The following is a 17943-nucleotide window of genomic DNA, read 5'->3' as shown; positions in this document are numbered from 1 at the left end:
TACTAGAACACTCCACTATAGCCTAGTAGTTGCACTCCCCTCACTATAGATATATTTCTGTCCATTTGATATAACCATGATTAGTAAGTCGATTCTTCACAGGTTGTTCGTAACTAGAGCTGGGTCAATTTACCGTTTTACCCCTAAAGTTACTTCTTGTTCCTTATGACTCACTGATCCTCTAATGAACAATTGGTTTGTGGTCCAACCAGTAAACTGAATCCCTCTCAGGCCAATGAGAGGGTGGGGCCCCTTGTTCAAGACCTGGAGTCAGTGCTTAAGGGAACTACCTCTCTTCTATCCTAAAAGTGGGTAGGAGTGAATTCCATCTTGCACCCCACATCCCCAGCCATTTCACCTAGTCTTACCCCTGAAATGGGAGGCCTATTGAGTCGGCGAACTAGAGCCACTGTCACCCATGCAAATCTAAGGATAATTCCGAATAAACAGAAGTTCATGGTTAGCTCAGGATTAAAACCGAGTTACCTAGGTTATCGAATGAAAAGAAAATCAGTCTCAATAGTAAACGACATTATAAAGTGAGAGTGGTTTTCTTCATGGTCCGATCTTATGCAATACTCATTGCATAGGACGCCCCCACTCACATGTCTCCACATGTACAATTTAGTAATCACATTGTTTATATCATATACAAAAGTGGGCCGCATCCATAGTGTCCCCAGAATAAGGTACTCAGCCTTATCCTTATACTAAAGATCATTTTGACTATATACTTGAACTTGATCCACTCTTATGTCTCTACATATAGTTCAAGTAATCATACTATAGCCAGAGTGTTCTTAGTTTATTGGATTCAGATTAATGATCTTAAAGTTTACTTTATTCAATAACAATCTTTACTGAATAATTAACAATAATAACGTTATTGAAAATAGAATATCTTTTTGTTTACAAACTATGAGTTTTAGGACATAAAACCCAACATGGTGGGCATACTCTAGGATCCCCTTATGCCAGAACACGTTAGAACTAGTAACAGTCACGGCAGCACTATGCAAAGCATAACGATCGTTGTCCTGCCATTGGATGTACGCGTCCGTACCCTCGTGATGGATAGGGGTATCCCCCTAGATGCATGAACACACACAATGCATGAGGTCCCCATTACTTCTACATTTATCATTAATGAACATAACCCTCTGTCACGTTCCATGCTTACATGTCATTCTCATTTTCAATTTACGTATCATACATATTTCTATCGGGGTTATGTTTCCAGGCAGTTTACTGTATTTCATGTCATACAATTCATGCTATTTACATTCATATATTCCATACAATCATGCCATAATCATTCAAGAACAACATAATGTCACATGCATTACATATCACATCAGACTAAACAGCATACATAGCATACATTCACGTTAACATGATTACGTACTTAAGCACAACATTCTAGCATACAATTTAATGACACGTGCAAATCTACGGGCACGTGCCAACATACAACAAATAACGCATAACCTACGATGGGTGAGCCACTTACTTGGTAGGCTTTAGCCAAAGTACTCCCAAAAATATAAACGTAAGCTCCTAGCTCCTCGTAAACGTTCTACGCTCCTGTTGGTGGTTGGTTCTTATTGGATCATTCAATACCTTCTTTAGTATTTCACAAACATAATTAATTTCCAACTTGAATTTGTGAAATACGACCTTAAAAATGATCTATTTTACCTTAAACGGGGCCGAAACTAAGTTCGAGAGGGTTGAAACGGTGACAAACAGGTCGAAAACAGGTTTCCCAAGCCGAATAAGCCGCCGAGCCGATCAAGCCGCCGGAGTCGAGGGGTGTCGCGCTGCAATGTGCCACGTGGCACAACTAGAGGGCGACACGTGTGCAGCGGTCCCAGGCCGAGGCGCAGGTTGTCGGGTCGCTCGCGGGTTTTTAGGTCACGTTGCGGATGACGGGCCGGCCTGGGCTGAAGGAAACATGTAGGTGGGCTGGGCTGTGCGTGTCGGGCTTTGGACTGGGCTTGCGGGTCTCAGGTCGGTTGGGTTTTTGCTCTCGGGTTGTGGCTGGTGGGTTAGGCCGTAACTGGGCTTACAGGTTTGGGCTGAGGTGACTGGGCCGCGGGAGTCATCGGGTGTTGGACTAACTTACGGTGGTTGGACTCGGTTTGGGTCGCGGGATCTGGACCTCGGGTCGGACTTCGTCTTCTTCACCCGATTGCCTACATTTTTCCGGCGACCTCTCTCTCTCCTCGTTAGCGTCGTTTTGACGTTCTTTTCCCTCTTTTTTTCCTCCGTTCCCGAGTCCCTTTCTCCCCGTAATTCTGTTTTTGGTATTGGTTTGGTTCGTAAAGGCCTCACACTCCCGGATCTGAGAGGGTTCAAAAATTTGACGTTCTGTCTCCCTTGCCGACGGTGTACAACGTGTAGGACTCGTCTAAATCTACTCCTGATGTGTGTAAAGGCTCTGGGATTACTTTTGTTGCGTAAAATGGAGGTTTTGACATCGATTTCGTAGGGTTTGGCCTCGCTGGAGTTTCTTTGGATTTTCTCTGTCTTCTTCGTTTTCACTTATTTTTTTCCTTCTTTGCAGGTGTCTTAGGGTGGCTGAAGGTCGGGATCAAGTTTCCTTGGCGACCTAGACTTCGGCCGCCCTTTGTGGGAAGTGTGCGAACGAAAACTCCAGCGTTCGCTGGAGTTTTCAGTTCTACCGACGACTCCATTTTTTTTAATCCGATCCGTTACATGATACTAGAGGGTTGTGTCAGAAGAGATGTATAATTGGACGTAAAGGGACCTCATGCATATTGTATGTTCATAAGCATAGGGCTACTTTCCCTAGAGATGATGAGTGCGAACGCGCAACGTATGATGAGCGCGAATGCACACAGGTGCGAATGCACACAGATGAGGATGTTCATGAGGTGCATGACATTATGGGGTTCCGTTGACCTCCGGACGTCGCTACAGATTAGCTTGACCAGAGGGTCCAGGGGGTGTGTGAGCGCCCTGGGGATTCACACTCGCATGTGTGAGTCGTGTGTAGGAAAGTACTACACATCCAATTTATCCGAGACTGGAGGTCACCCTTAAGATGATTAGAGATAGGTCCCTAATTCATGATTGCATGTGTTTGCATTAGCATGGCCCCTATAGTGGGGTCACTTACTGAGTATTTCTGCCGTGTGCCATATTGTTTTTCAAGTAAAGGCAAGGCTCCCATGTACGGTGGCATTGTGATCAGAGACTGTGGGGCGTGCATAGGATAGTTGCATATTTAAAATTCCTAGACTTGGTTAGGATTGGTTGCTTGCATTTCATTTATTTAAATTATTTAATTTGTAATTGTTTTTATCTCATTTTGAACTCTAGTATGATGTTTGAAACACGTAAGTCCGGCAGTGTTTTCTAATGTTTTAACGTATTCTAAAGTTTTAAATTTTTCTGCTAATAAAGATGAGCATTCTTAGAGTTATATTCTGCATTAGAGATGAGCATAAGACGTTAGTAGCGACTCTAGATATGTGAAAATTTAGGGTCGTTGCAGTTAATTATGATGTCCCACATTGGTTGGTTCGAATAACGTCCGCGAGTTTCCAATTTTCCCGACGAGTCCCAAACCACTTGAAAACCGATGCCAAACGCTTAGTTATCATCACGAGAAGGATCCCTAACGATAGCACAATAACTCATAGGTATGTTTTGTGCCTTTTCGTAAGTGTCGTCGTCGGTAATCAAGGTCGGAAAATTGAGTTTTCCTAAACGTTCTTAGATCTATGGTTTTAGGAATTTTTAGGCCACAAAACTTCAAGGAAGAAAAGAGGGGCGACAAACAAAGAGGAAAAGGAAGAAAGGGGATCGAAATCGGCAACGGAAACGCCGCGTGAAGGAGAGAGAAAACACGCCAGAAAATTGCGCAGAAGTCGGGTAAGGAAGAAGGATCCATCGAATCAAGGGCAGCCCGTATCGAATACCCAGACCCGAGGCCCAAACCAATCCCAATCCAGCCTACGAAATCGAGGCCCAAATTTCAAACTGGCCTACAACCCAAGCACCTGCGGCCCAGTCCAATAAGTCGATGCCCAACGATCAGTCCAGCCCAGTAGCCTTCTGCAGCCGATGACCCGAACCGAACTGCGACCCGACGCTACTGCACGACGTGGCACGTTTCGCTACTGCCACGTGGCACACAGCGATGCAGGCGATCTCTCGGCTCGGCTTGGCCTCCTTTTGGCAAGGCTCCAGCGACTCCTCCGGCGGCTCCCAACAGCTGTTTCAACTCGGCTTCACAGATTTTAAACCGATTTCCACTGTTTCGTCCCGCTCGGACTTGTTTTCGGTCCTGATTAAGGTATTCGAGGCTATTTTAGATCTGTATTTCACATTTATTGAGTTATTGGTAATTTAATTGTGAAATATTAATGGAAGGTTGTGAACGGTGTAAACCCCGGCAACGTAGGAAGCACCTGTCAACGAACGTGAGCTTACGTTTAGCTAATTAGGGAGTACTTCGGCCAAGGCCAACCAAGTAAGTGGCCTTACTATAGGATAGGCTGAAGATTCTATGAATTATGATGATGTATGAGTATGATATTGTGCTGTGATGTATGTTATATGTACGTTATATATGTTTCGATGCATGACATACATGTTATATTTGATGCACTTAATGGCTTTTATGATGAGTATGATGTATGCATGACGATGTTGTTAATATTGTTAAGAATATTTAGTAATAAATTATAGTTTACCATATATATTATATTTGATATTATTATAAGACAAATATTTAATATTTCACTTCTTACCATAGGTATCTTTCCATTTATTGTTATTTCTATTTATTACTATTTCCATATCCTTGTAATTTATTTGATTATAAATAAGATAACTTTCACACCATTTAGGTGTGGTGGATTAATCAAACATTCTTATGGTATCAGAGCCATTTTGGTTTAGCAACCCGATCCTTTATTTTCAATGGCTTTTGAAATCTTCTACTGTTCCTCTCCACCACCACGGTTGGCTTTGACGCCGCAGGGGCAGTCGTCATGGCTGCCACATGCAGAGCCGATTAATTACTCTTTGACTCCACCCTTTTGACTTCCAAATCATCCTTCGCCATACTCTGTACATACAACCTCACCTTTTCCAAACATAGCCTCTTTCATTTTCTTCCCAATTTTCCCTTCATCCTTCATCCTTCACAAAAACCCTAATCTTAGGATCTTCATCAACGTTCTCTTTGGAAATATACAGAATCTCGATAAGCCCATCGACCTTATGCAGAGATTTACCTTTGGAATCTGGGCACCGCACCGGCCTCTTCGCCAACCAAGTTACCGCCGCCCTTCTCGCCAAAATTGGCTCCTTCGCCCAATGTGGCGACTCTTCCGGCTTCAACATTGTCTTTGTCCCTTGCTCTAGGTTTCCCCTTCTACTTCTTGAAGTTAGACATATTCTCACAAGAGCCAAGGCAGCATCGTCGCTAAGTGACAATCCCTCTTCATGGGTTAGACATATTCTCGCCGAAGCCAAGGTAGCATCGCCACTGAGCGACGATCCCTCGCAATTTTCGATGGCCAAGAAAGTGTTTCTCTACGCCTCCTCTGAATCAGGTTGTTGACATCTTCACGAAAAGTGTTTCTCAACCTCTTTGAATTTTTCAGATCCAAGCTTCACGTTCGGTTAAATCCGGCTCAGCTTGCGGTGGGGTGTTAAGGATATTTAGTAATAAATTATAGTTTACCCTATATATTTTATTTAATATTATTATAAGGCAAATATTTAATATTTCACTTCTTACCATAGGTATCTTTCCATTTATTGTTATTTCTATTTATTACTATTTCCATATCCTTGTAATTTATTTGATTATAAATAAGATAACTTTCACACCATTTAGGTGTGGTGGATTAAACAAACATTCTTAAACATGATGATGTTTTTCATGTTGAACATGCCTTATGATGTTGTATGTCATATTGCATCACGTCGTTAGATCGACATAGGACACAACCCTAAGAGCATGAAAATGATATTAATGTAAATATCCACGAGCACTGTTACATAGTTAACAAAGAGATGAGACTAGACGGTTGTGTCAGAATAGATGTATAATTGGACTTAGAGGGACCTCATGCATATTGTGTGTTCATAAGCATAAGGCTACTTCCCCTAGAGATGATGAGTGCGGACGTGCACCGTATGATGATGAGTGCGAATGTGCACAGATGAGGGTGTACATGAGGTGCATGACACTATGGGGTTCCGCTGACTTACGGACGTCGCTACAGATTAGCTTGACTAGAGGGCCCAGGGGGTGAGCGAGCACCCTAGGGATTCACACTCGCACGTGTGAGTCATGTGTAGGGAAGTACTACACATTCAATTTGTCCTGGACTAGAGGCTACCCTTATAATGATTAGAGATAGGTCTCTAATTCATGATTGCATGTGTTTGCATTAGCATGGCTCCTATAGTGGGGTCATTTACTGAGTATTTCTAGATACTCAGGTCGTGTGCCATATTATTTTTTTAGGTAAAGGCAAGGGCCCCATGTACGGTTGACGGCGGCATCGTGATTAGAGACTGTGGCGCGTGCATAGGATAGTTGCATATTTAAAATTCCTAGTCTTGGTTAGGATAGGGTGTTTGCGTTTCATTTGCAATTGTTTTTATCTTACTTTGAACTCCACCATGTTGTTTGAAACACGTAAGTCCGGCCGTATTTTCTAGTGTTAATGTATTCTGAAGTTTTAAATTTTTCGCTATTTAAGATGAGCATTTTTAGAGTTATATTCTGCATTAGAGATGAGCATGAGACGTTAGTGGCAACTCTGGATATGTGAAAATTTAGGGTCGTTACAATTGGTATCAGAGCTCTAGGTTTTAGATTTTGTATACTAGCCTACGATGTAGGTTTGACACGCTCCATGGTCCCAACATCGATGATTCGTCACCGTCAGGTACGCCTTGAATAAGATAAGAAAGGAGAAACGTTTTCAACTCGCATGCATTTTCTTGTTAATATTGCTGAAATTGTTGTATAATTTAAGTATTTATTAATGAGTATGATATGATGTATAGCATGTTGAGTGTTTACTTCTGTGGCATTATGATGTATTGTATAGTGTGTATATTGTTATTTATTTATGCATAGAATTAAGGCCTTAGGCTTAAGGAACCTTATGTTGGTTTATAGAACCATGCCCAGAGGACGAAAAAGAGGAAGAGGAGACGAGGATGGGGGCGACCCCGTCTTAGAGGAATAAGACGAGGTGTGGCAGTAGAGGGCCCACCTCGAAAAGGATCAGAGGTTGGGTCTGTAACAGTTATGCTGCCCCCAGTCTTACCACCAGTTGCACTACCACCTTTAGCGCCTCCACTACAAGCTGAGCTTCCACCACAAGCTGAACCTCCACCCCAGCCTGCTCTACCTCACCACAAGCTGAACCTCCACCCCAGCCTGCTCTACCACCACAAGCTACACCTGAGGTTGCACCCCCAGCGGCTGGGGTAGATGCTAATACTAAGCTAATGTGTGAGTCTATCCAAGCCTTAATTCAAACCTTGGTAACCACTCAGCAAGCCAATCTACTAGCCAGCCAACATGCCCAGGAACAGGCCCAAGCACAGGCATAGGCACAGGCACAGACACAGGCCGATGCTCAGGCCAACGTCCTAATAAACCTTCCATAACCTATTAGATGTTCAAAATGGATAAATGATTTCAAGAGATATGACCCTCAACAATTCGTCGGTTCCTTAGAAGATCCCATATAAGCCGAAATGTGGATTGCAGCGGTAAAAACCACCTTTGAGACTATGGAGTGCCTAGAGAACCAAAAGGTCGCCTGCGCAACATTCGTCCTACAGAAGGACGCAGAAATATGGTGGAGAGATAACAAAACCCTTCTTAACCCAGAAGGGGGACCTATGAACTGGAAACGATTTAAGGAGACCTTCCTTAAAGAATACTATCCTAAGTCAGAGCGACTTAAGAGGCAGTAGGAGTTCGCCCATCTGGTACAGGGCGGACTCACAGTGGAGAAATACAACCGAGAGTTTAAGAGACTCAAGAGATTTGCACCGTCCATGGTGGACACCAAAGAAAAGATGACAGAGAAGTTTGTACCGGGTCTGGAACCAAGAATCTGCCACATGCTGGAAGCGTTCAACCCAAAGACCTATGAGGAAGCCTTGAAATCTGCCAAGGCTTTAGAGAAACTAAAGGATGATAAACGATGTGAGGAGCCGGTAGTAATTGAGCAGAAGCACCGACATAAATCAAGAGGCTCTAACCGTCCGCCACTAGCACATAGGCACCGTTCTAACAATAGGCCTGCTCCAAGATGGAATGAGCGACACTCTCCTCGACGTACTGACAAGAACCCAGGAATCAAGATGGGGCTAGAGGAAGGATAGAAGTGGGGTGCACTAACTGTGGAAGAATACACGGTGAGAGGTGCATGGCTGACAGTGGAGCGTGTTACAGATGTGGTCAAGAGGGCACATCGCCGTGAACTGCACAGCCAGAAACGCTGAAGCACAACCAAACTCGCCTAGAGTAGTAAAGCAGACGGAACAACCAGCACCACCGTGAGCTCAAGCTAGGGCCTACGCATCTACGAGCAAGGACACTGGGAGGTTCGACGCCTTGGTGACGTGTACACTATCTATTTTAGGTCATTTCGCTTTTACCTTATTTGATTATGGTTTACGCATTCCTTTATTTCTATGCCTTTTGTTATACAAGTAGGGTTTGAGTTAGAACCCTTATTGCATGAAATGTCTGTAAGCACCCCTTAGGGGTAGACTTAGTAGCTTAGGATAGAGCAAAAAATGACCAAGTAATCATAGGAAACCAATCTCTAAGCGTTGATCTGATGGTCGTAAACATGACGGATTTCGACCTCATATTAGGCATGGATTGGTTAGACGAAAACTGTGCTAGTATAGATTGTCGTAAAAAGGAAGTAAAATTTTCACCACCGGTGAGACCTACCTTTAAATTTAAAGGCACAAGTACCAGGATCACCTCTAAGATAGTCTTGATGTTGAAAGCAAAGAGGCTAGTCCAACAAGGCGGATGGGTGATATTAGTGTGTGCAGTAGACATAAGAGGAAAAGAAAATACCCTAGAAAACGTGCCAATAGTAAACGAGTTTCCAGATGTATTCTCGGATGACCTACCTGGAATACCCCCTTCCTGAGCGGTCAACTTCGTCATCGAACTCGAACCGAGAACTGGGCCTATTTCCAAAGTACCCTATCGCATGGCGCCCGTAGAGTTGAAGGAACTCAAGGCGCAATTGCAAGACTTACTAGATAAAGGGTTCATTCGACCTAGTGTATCCCCCTAGGGTGCGCCAGTGTTGTTTGTTAACAAGAAAGATTGATCGATGCGTCTGTGCATCGATTACAGAGAACTAAATAAGAGAACCATAAAGAACAAATATCCTCTGCCTAGAATAGAAGACTTATTTGATCAACTTAGAGAGGCAACTGTATTCTCCAAGATAGATCTCCGGTCTAGTTACCACCAAATTAAGATCAATGAAAAAAACGTATCAAAAACAACGTTTAGGACAAGGTCTCACACGAGTTCGTAGTGATGTCATTTGGCCTCACCAATGCCCCAGCTGTGTTTATGGAGTTAATGAACTGGGTATTCAAGGAATGTCTAGACACGTTCGTAATCGTGTTCATTGACAACATCTTAATTTACTCGAAAACAAACCTAGAACACGAGGACTACCTCCGAAAAGTCCTAACCACCCTAAGAGAGAACAAGTTGTACGTCAAGTTCTCCAAATGTGAATTTTGGTTACTACAAGTCTCTTTCATAGGACACGTGGTGTCAAAGGACGAAATATCTGTAGATCCCACAAAGGTCGAAGCTGTCACAAAGTGGGAACGCCCAACTACGGTAACAGAAGTAAGTAGTTGCCTAAGATTGGCGGGATACTATCGAAGGTTCGTGCAAGATTTCGCTAGGATAGCCTCGCCTTTAACAAAGTTAACAAGAAAAGGGGTACCATTTATATGGAATGATGCTTGTGAGACAAACTTCCAAAACCTAAAAGAGAGATTGGTAACCGCCCCGGTACTCACAGTACCCGAGAGCTTAGAAGGGTATGTGATACATAGTGACACCTCCATGAAAGGACTGAGATGTGTATTAATGCAACATGGCAAGGTTGTTGCATACGCGTCCCGTCAACTAAAGAAATACGAAAAGAACTACCCTACCCATGACTTAGAGTTGGCCGCTATAGTGTTCGTGCTAAAAATTTGGTAACATTACCTGTATGGAGATAAAACTCAAATTTTTATTGACCACAATAGTTTAAAATATTTCTTCACCCAGAAAGAGTTAAATATGAGGCAGAGAAGGTGGTTAGAATTGGTGAAGGATTATGATGTAGATATCCAATACTACCCTGGAAAAGCAAACATGGTCGCAGATGCTTTGAGTAGAAAGACGGTCCACTCGTCGGCCCTCATTACGAGGGAAGTAAGAGTATAAAGAGAATTCGAGCGAGCCAACATAGCTATAGCGTCCGAGGGAGTCATACTACAACTGGCCCGATTCACAGTACAATCTACGCTTAGGCAGAGAGTTATTACCTCCCAACCAGAGAATTCTAACCTACAAAAAGTCTTAGGACAGCTAGACGAAAGTCCAGTAGATGGATTCTCGAAGTCCTCAGATGAAGGACTATTATATCAGGGACGCCTATGTGTTCTGGTAATAGAGGATTTAAGGAAAGAGATATTGACGGAAGCTCACAACTCACCATTTTTCATGCATCCAGGAGGTACTAAGATGTACCAAGATTTAAAACAACATTTGTGGTGGAAAATCATGACGAGGGACGTGGCCGAGTTTGTGAGAAAGTGCTTAGTTTGTCAACAAGCGAAAACTCCTAGACAAAAGGCGGCGGGGTTGTTGCAGCCTCTAAGCATACTGGAGTAGAAGTGGGAAAACATAGCAATGGACTTCATAGTAGGATTACCCAAAATGCCCAAGGGCTATACAGTGATCTGGGTAGTTGTCTATAGGTTGACCAAGTCGGCACACTTCCTACCTGAGAAAGCAACATATACAGTTGACAATTGGGCACAACTGTATGTGAAAATAGTAAGACTACATGGAGTCCTAATGTCTATAGTGTCAGATTGGGATCCACGCTTTACGTCAGCATTCTGGCGTGGACTTCAAAAAGCGTTGGGTACCCGCCTTGACTTTAGTACCGCCTTCCACCCCCAAACAAATGGACAAACGGAGCGTTTAAACCAAATTCTAAAGGACATGTTACACGCTTGCGTACTAGATTTTAAGGGAAGTTGGGATTCCAAACTAAACCTTATGGAATTCTCGTATAATAACAACTTTCAAGCCACTATTGGTATGACACCGTTTGAGGCCTTGTATGGGAAATGGTGTAGGTCCCCACTATGTTGGGACGAAGTAGGCAAGAGAGAGTTAGTAGGACTTGAGCTTGTTCGACTCACCAATGAGGCTGTCCAAAAAATTCGAGCGAGGATGGGTACCGCTCAAAGTAGACAGAAAAGCTACGCCGATGTAAGGCGTAGAAGCTTAGATTTCGAGATAGGGGACCTAGTATTCCTCAAGGTGGCACCTATGAAAGGTGACTTGAGGTTTGGACGTAAGGGCAAGTTAAGTCCTAAATTATTTGGACCATTCGAGATTCTAGAGCGAATTGGTCCAGTAGCGTATAAGTTAGCCCTACCTCCCGCCCTCTCAGGAGTGCATGATGTATTTTACGTGTCGATGCTGAGGAAGTACATTATGGACCCTATCTATGTAATAGGCTACGAACCACTTCAACTCAATGAAGAGCTACGAGGAAAGACCAGTAAAAATCTTAGCCAGAGAAGTAAAAGCCTTACGCAATAGGAACATTGCGTTCGTTAAGGTGCTGTGGCGGAATCACCACAACAAGGAAGATACATGGGAGCGTGAGGACGAAATAAGAGAAAATACCCCGAGATAGTACAAGAATTTGAGACTTTCGAGGACGAAAGTTCTTTTTAGGGGTATATAATGTAATGACCCGGGAAAAAAAAAAAGAAAGAAAGAAAAAAAAAAACTCAATCGCTAGAAAACCTGCGAGTTTTCTGGCGACTGCCAAATTTTATGGATCCCACGCGAAACGACAACTGCACCCTCCTCAGCCTTCAGCCCAAGACTCCCAGAACACCTCAGAATACCAGCAAACAAAGAAAAGAAAGAAAATACGAGAGAGAGAAAGATTTCAAATAACGTCGGCGACTTTCCAATTTTTCCGACGAGTCCCAAACCACCTCAAAACTGATGCCAAATGTTAAGTTACCATCAGGAGAAGGATCCCTAATGATAGCACAATAACTCAAGGTATGTTTTGTGTCTTTTCGTAAGCGTCGTCGTCAGTAACCAAGGTCAAAAAATTGGGTTTTCCTAAATGTTCTTAGATCTGTGGTTTTAGGAATAGTTAGGCCACAAAACTTCGAGGAAGGAAAGATGGACGACAAATAAAGAGGAAAAGGAAGAAAGGGGACCGAAATTGGCAACAGAAACACTGCGGGAAGGAGAGAGAAAATGTGCCAGAAAATTGCGCAGAAGTCAGGTAAGGAAGAAGCATCCATCGAATCTGGGGTAGCTCAAATCGAATACCCAGACCTGAGACCCAAACCAATCCCAGTCAAGCCTGCGAAATTGAGGCCCAAATTTCGAACCGGCCTGCAACCCAAACACCTGTAGCCCAGTCTAGTAAGTCGAGGCCCAACGATCAGTCTGGCCCAATAGCCTTCTACAGCTGACGACCCGAACCAGACTGAACCGGCGCCTTGACTCGATGCCACAGCACGATGTGGCACGTTCCTGTTGCCACGTGGCACACAGCGGCGCAGGTGGTCCCTCAGCTCGGCCTGGCGCAAACGGCTCGGCCTCTATCTGGTGAAGCTCCGGCGATTTCCACCGTTTCGACCCTTCTAGACCTGTTTTCAACCCCGATTAAAGGTATTCGAGGCCGTTTTAGAGCCTCATTTCAGATTTATTGAGTTATTGGTAATTTAATTGTGAAATACTAACGGAAGGTGGTGAACGATGTGATAGAAAACAAACCCCGACAATGTAGGAATCACCTCTCAAGGAACATGAGCTTACGTTTAGTTAATTAGGGAGTACTTCGGCCAAGGCCAACCAAGTAAGTGACCTTACTATAGGATAGATTGAAGATTGATGATGTATGAGTATGACATTGTGTTGTGATGTATGTTATATGTACGTTATTTATGTTTCAATGCATGACGTACATGTTATATTTGATGCACTTAATTGCTTTTATGATGAGTATGATGTATGCATGACTTTTGTTGACATGATGATGTTTTCCATGTTGAACATGCCTTATGATGTTGTATGCCATATTGCATCACGTCGTTAGATCGACATAAGACACAACCGTAAGAGAATGAAAATGATATTGATGTAAATATCTACGAGCACGTGTTACACAGTGTAACAAAGAGATGAGATTAGAGGGTTGTGTCAGAAGAGACGTATAATTGGACTTAGAGGGACCTCATGCATATTATGTGTTCATAAGCATAGGGCTACTTCCCCTAGAGATTATGAGTGCGGACGCGCATCGTATGATGATGAGTGATGACGCGCATGAGCAGTTCGCACATCGCTGGGCCACTTTCCTTGTCAAGCGAGCATACTCTGGAAGCTCCTTAGGTTGAACACCCGTTAGAACTAGTAACCATCACGGCAGCATTATGTAAAACATAATGATCGTTCCTCTCCTCATTGGTGTACACGTTCGTACCATTGTGAAGGCATAGGGCTATCCCCCAATGCATGAGCACACAATAATGCATGAAGTCCCAATATTTTTCCATTTTCAATATCATTTAAATATAACCTTGCTATCGGTTTTCATCCATATCATATCATTTCTAATTTTTCAGTTCTCATATCATACATAACTCTAACAGGGTTATATTTCATGTCATTCATATCATGTTGTATACATACAATTTAGGAGACATAACATAACGCTTCATGCTTTTAACATACCTTAGTCATATCATTACAAGAACGTATCCTAATGCTATTGTTCTACCAATCTATCATAATTCTATCCCTTTCTACAAATAACCTAATCTTATTCTTTTATCAGTCGATCGTGACCCTATCATTTTTATCAATCTCTCATATCCATAGCACGTCGATACGTAACCTAACTTTAACGTTTCATGAACATATCTTATGTTTAGTGCATCCTTTTCGTATTCTATCTCAAACATATCATTGAACACATCGTACCGTAAGTATTATCATACAATTCACATATTATAACATATACATAACATATCATAAGTATATCGATTCACAAATAATTCACACATATCAATATATATGACACGTACAGAACCACATGACACATGTCAATATCAAATATAATCATGCCGACAGTAAGGCCACTTACTTGAGTAACTTAGGCTGATGTCACCAATCTGTCCTTAATAAAAATTTGATTTTGTCGTTGTATCCAAGTCAACCTATGTGAACTCATGACATCAATTTTAAGTCCAATTCTCTGTATTTTATAATGCTCCAATGTTAGAGTTCATGTGAGCATAAAAAAGTTTATCTTAAAATATATATATATCATCACCAGAAGGCATGAAAAGATGCAGCCATGTTTAAAAGTATTCATTTTTGCTCAAACTTAATGATTTGTTATTTTAATTTGGCCTACTTCTTCCTTCTTGTATCCCAAGGGAAATTGATTTAGTTCTAAATATTATTAGTAACTATTTTACCATTTACAGACAGTTCAAAAATGGTAAGAGATAAAAAAGAAATAAATGAAAAATATCTCATTTGCAGAATTACATGGATATTCAAATTTATACATGGAAGGAATGAAAAATAGATTAAAAAAATTTATTGTCATTTATTATACATTGAATAACCAATAAATTAATAATGAAAAACCGAACACTTTCAATATATATACAAACTATCATTTCCATTTTTTCTTCATTTTTTTTTAATAAATTTGATTGATATCTTCCTTTTTAAAATAAATTTGATTGATATATCTGAAATAAAATATGTAAGTTAGATTTTTTTTTTTTTTAAATATAATTTTTTTTCAGTTGTTTTATATATTTTTTCTAAATTTATCAAGATTCTGACGTCGATGTTAACTTCCACTCGACTCTTTCTCCAAAACAGCAACAGTTCGAGAACTCGCTGAACAACAAAACTACCTAGCGAACCACCCACACGTTTTCCCGGCTAACACTCGATTTTTCCGTACTCTCAGACACCCTTGAAAACACAAACAAGTTTGGAGAGCAAAAGTCGTTTTCAAGGAAGGAAAAGAGTTCGAATATAGGAATATAAAAGGTATTTATGACTTTTCCATTAAGGTAGTAACTTCCTGGCTGAAAATTGCACCTTTTCCGGGAATAAATGCATAACATAATATCTTGTCATTTATAGAAATAAAAATAAAATCTTAACCAAATAAGGCAAAAATGGAAAATCTATTACATTATCCCCTCCTAACAAGGACTCTCGTCCTCGAAAGTCTTTGTATCCAGAAAAACTCTATGTAACGACCCGAAATTTTCTACTTAATTGAAGGTCACTAGTGTATACATACCATAAACATTGAATGCGGAAGACTTCATTTAAATTCCATAAAACATAACATTTATCTTAAAACACATCCATGGACTTACGTGTTTCGAAAACATCTTTAAAACGACACAACAAAAGACCCGTAACTTCCCCTACTAGTTCCCAAAATCCTATGTGCCACCTCCCGAGCAATCCTTGGTCATGTGGTCCTCCTTCCACACCGAAAACAGGCTCTTATGTGACTTAAACATTGACCCCAGTGATTTTTCCCACACTTATTACACTTAGGCTTGTCATCTAATTTGTTTTCATGTTCATGACGACGCTTTTGTCCCACTGATGATGCAGGGGTTCCACGAGAACTATCAAGTAATTCCATAGACTTAGCTACTCTTAGGGCGGCAGCGTAAATGGTAGGTGCAATTGCCTCAACAGTGTTACGAATCTTTGTGTCTAACCCCCAGCACAAACCATCTTGCTGTCCTGTAGTCCGTGTTCACCAACTCTGGGGTAAATCGCTTTAGTTTAGAAAATTCTCTAGCATAAGTAGTAACACTACGCCCCCTCTGACTCAATTGAGTGAACTCTTGTTGTTTTCGCAGCTGAACGTCCTCTGGATAATACTCTTTAGTAAAGGCACTCTTGAATTCCGCCCACGAGACTACACCTCGCTTAGGACTAATAATATCACGGGAAGCCTGCCACCACAATTCCGCATCCTCACGCAACATAAACGTAGCACACTCCACCCCTATGGGCCTCAGGGCAGTTGGTCAACCCAAATACCGTCTCAATGGATCTCAACCACATCTGTGCCACAGTTGGATCGTCAGATGTCCCCTTAAATGTTTGAGGGTCACCCCTCTTGAAATCTTGTAGGTACTTAGCTTCCATGGTTGATGTAGAAGCATTTGCTTGATGGTTGACAGTCAAATTTCGTATCACAGCTTGAAATGCATCTACTAGGGCAGTTATAGAGTTTGGTGCGACCTGAGGTGTCGCTGGTGGTGGAAGAGGCTGATCTACAGAACCCTCACGTCCCAAACTCGTCCCCTTCCACCCCTTCCTCTACCCTTAAGCGGGGGTCATCCCCTACGACCGCCTCCTCGAGTCCTAGGTGGCATCTAAATAGTGAACGTAACTATTAAGTCACATACTCCTCTAATAGATTCTATAAACATTTGTAATTATGCAAATCATTCATACATTCAACTATAGCATCATCATAACTAGCCGGCGGTACATGACATATCATAAATCATGCCAACATATAACGCATGTATATCATATCATTCACCACAAAATACACATTCACTACTGCATACATCATTTAACTAAGAAGCTTTATTTCTTAAAAAAGGCGTACCTGACGGTGACGGCGCGTTTGCTGGAGGACCATGGAAGTACGTTAGGCCTACATCGTAAGCTATTCTACAAGATCTATAACCTAGGGCTCTGATACCAACTGTAACGTCCCTAATGTTCTAAATGTTAAGGATATTTAGTAATAAATTATAGTTTACCATATATATTATATTTGATATTTTATTATAAGGCAAATATTAGATATTTGCCTTATTACCATGGGTATCTTTCCATTTATTGTTATTTCCATTTCTTACTATTTCCATATCCTTTTAATTTATTTGATTATAAATAAGATAACTTTCACACCATTTAGTCGTTGTGGATTAATCAAACATTCTTATGGTATCAGAGCCCTTCTGGTTTAGCAACCCTAATCCTTTTTTTTCAATGGCTTCTGAATCATCTACTATTCTTCTCCGCCAGCCCTGCTGGCTTTGATGCCGCAGGTGCAGTCTTCATGACAGCCGCAGGCAGAGCCGATTGATTACTCTTCGGCTCCTTTCTTTTGACCTCCAAATCACCCTTTGCCATACTCTCTACATACAACCTCACTTTTTCCAAACATAGCCTCTTTCATTTTCTTCCCAATTTTCCCTTCATCCTTCACATAAATCCTAACCTAAACCTATCAATCTTCTGCAGAGATTTACCTTTCGAATCTGGGCGCCGCACTGGCCTCTTCGCCAACCAAGTTGCCGCTGCCCTTCTCGCCAAAATTGGCTCCTTCACCCAATGTGGCGACTCTTCCGGCTTCAACATTGTCTTTGTCCCTTGCTCTAGGTTTCCCCTTCTACTTCTTGGGGTTAGACATATTCTCACCAGAGTCAAGGCAATATCGTCGCTAAGCGACAATCCCTCTTCATGGGTTAAGACATATTCTCGCCGAAGCCAAGGCAGCATCGCCGCTGAGCGATGATCCCTCTGCAATTTTC

This window comes from Cucurbita pepo, chromosome 7 (genome assembly GCF_057944985.1).
Source record: "Cucurbita pepo subsp. pepo isolate OVF chromosome 7, ASM5794498v1, whole genome shotgun sequence".
In the NCBI taxonomy this organism is placed as follows: Eukaryota; Viridiplantae; Streptophyta; class Magnoliopsida; order Cucurbitales; family Cucurbitaceae; genus Cucurbita; species Cucurbita pepo.
This window is presented reverse-complemented; position numbering follows the sequence as displayed.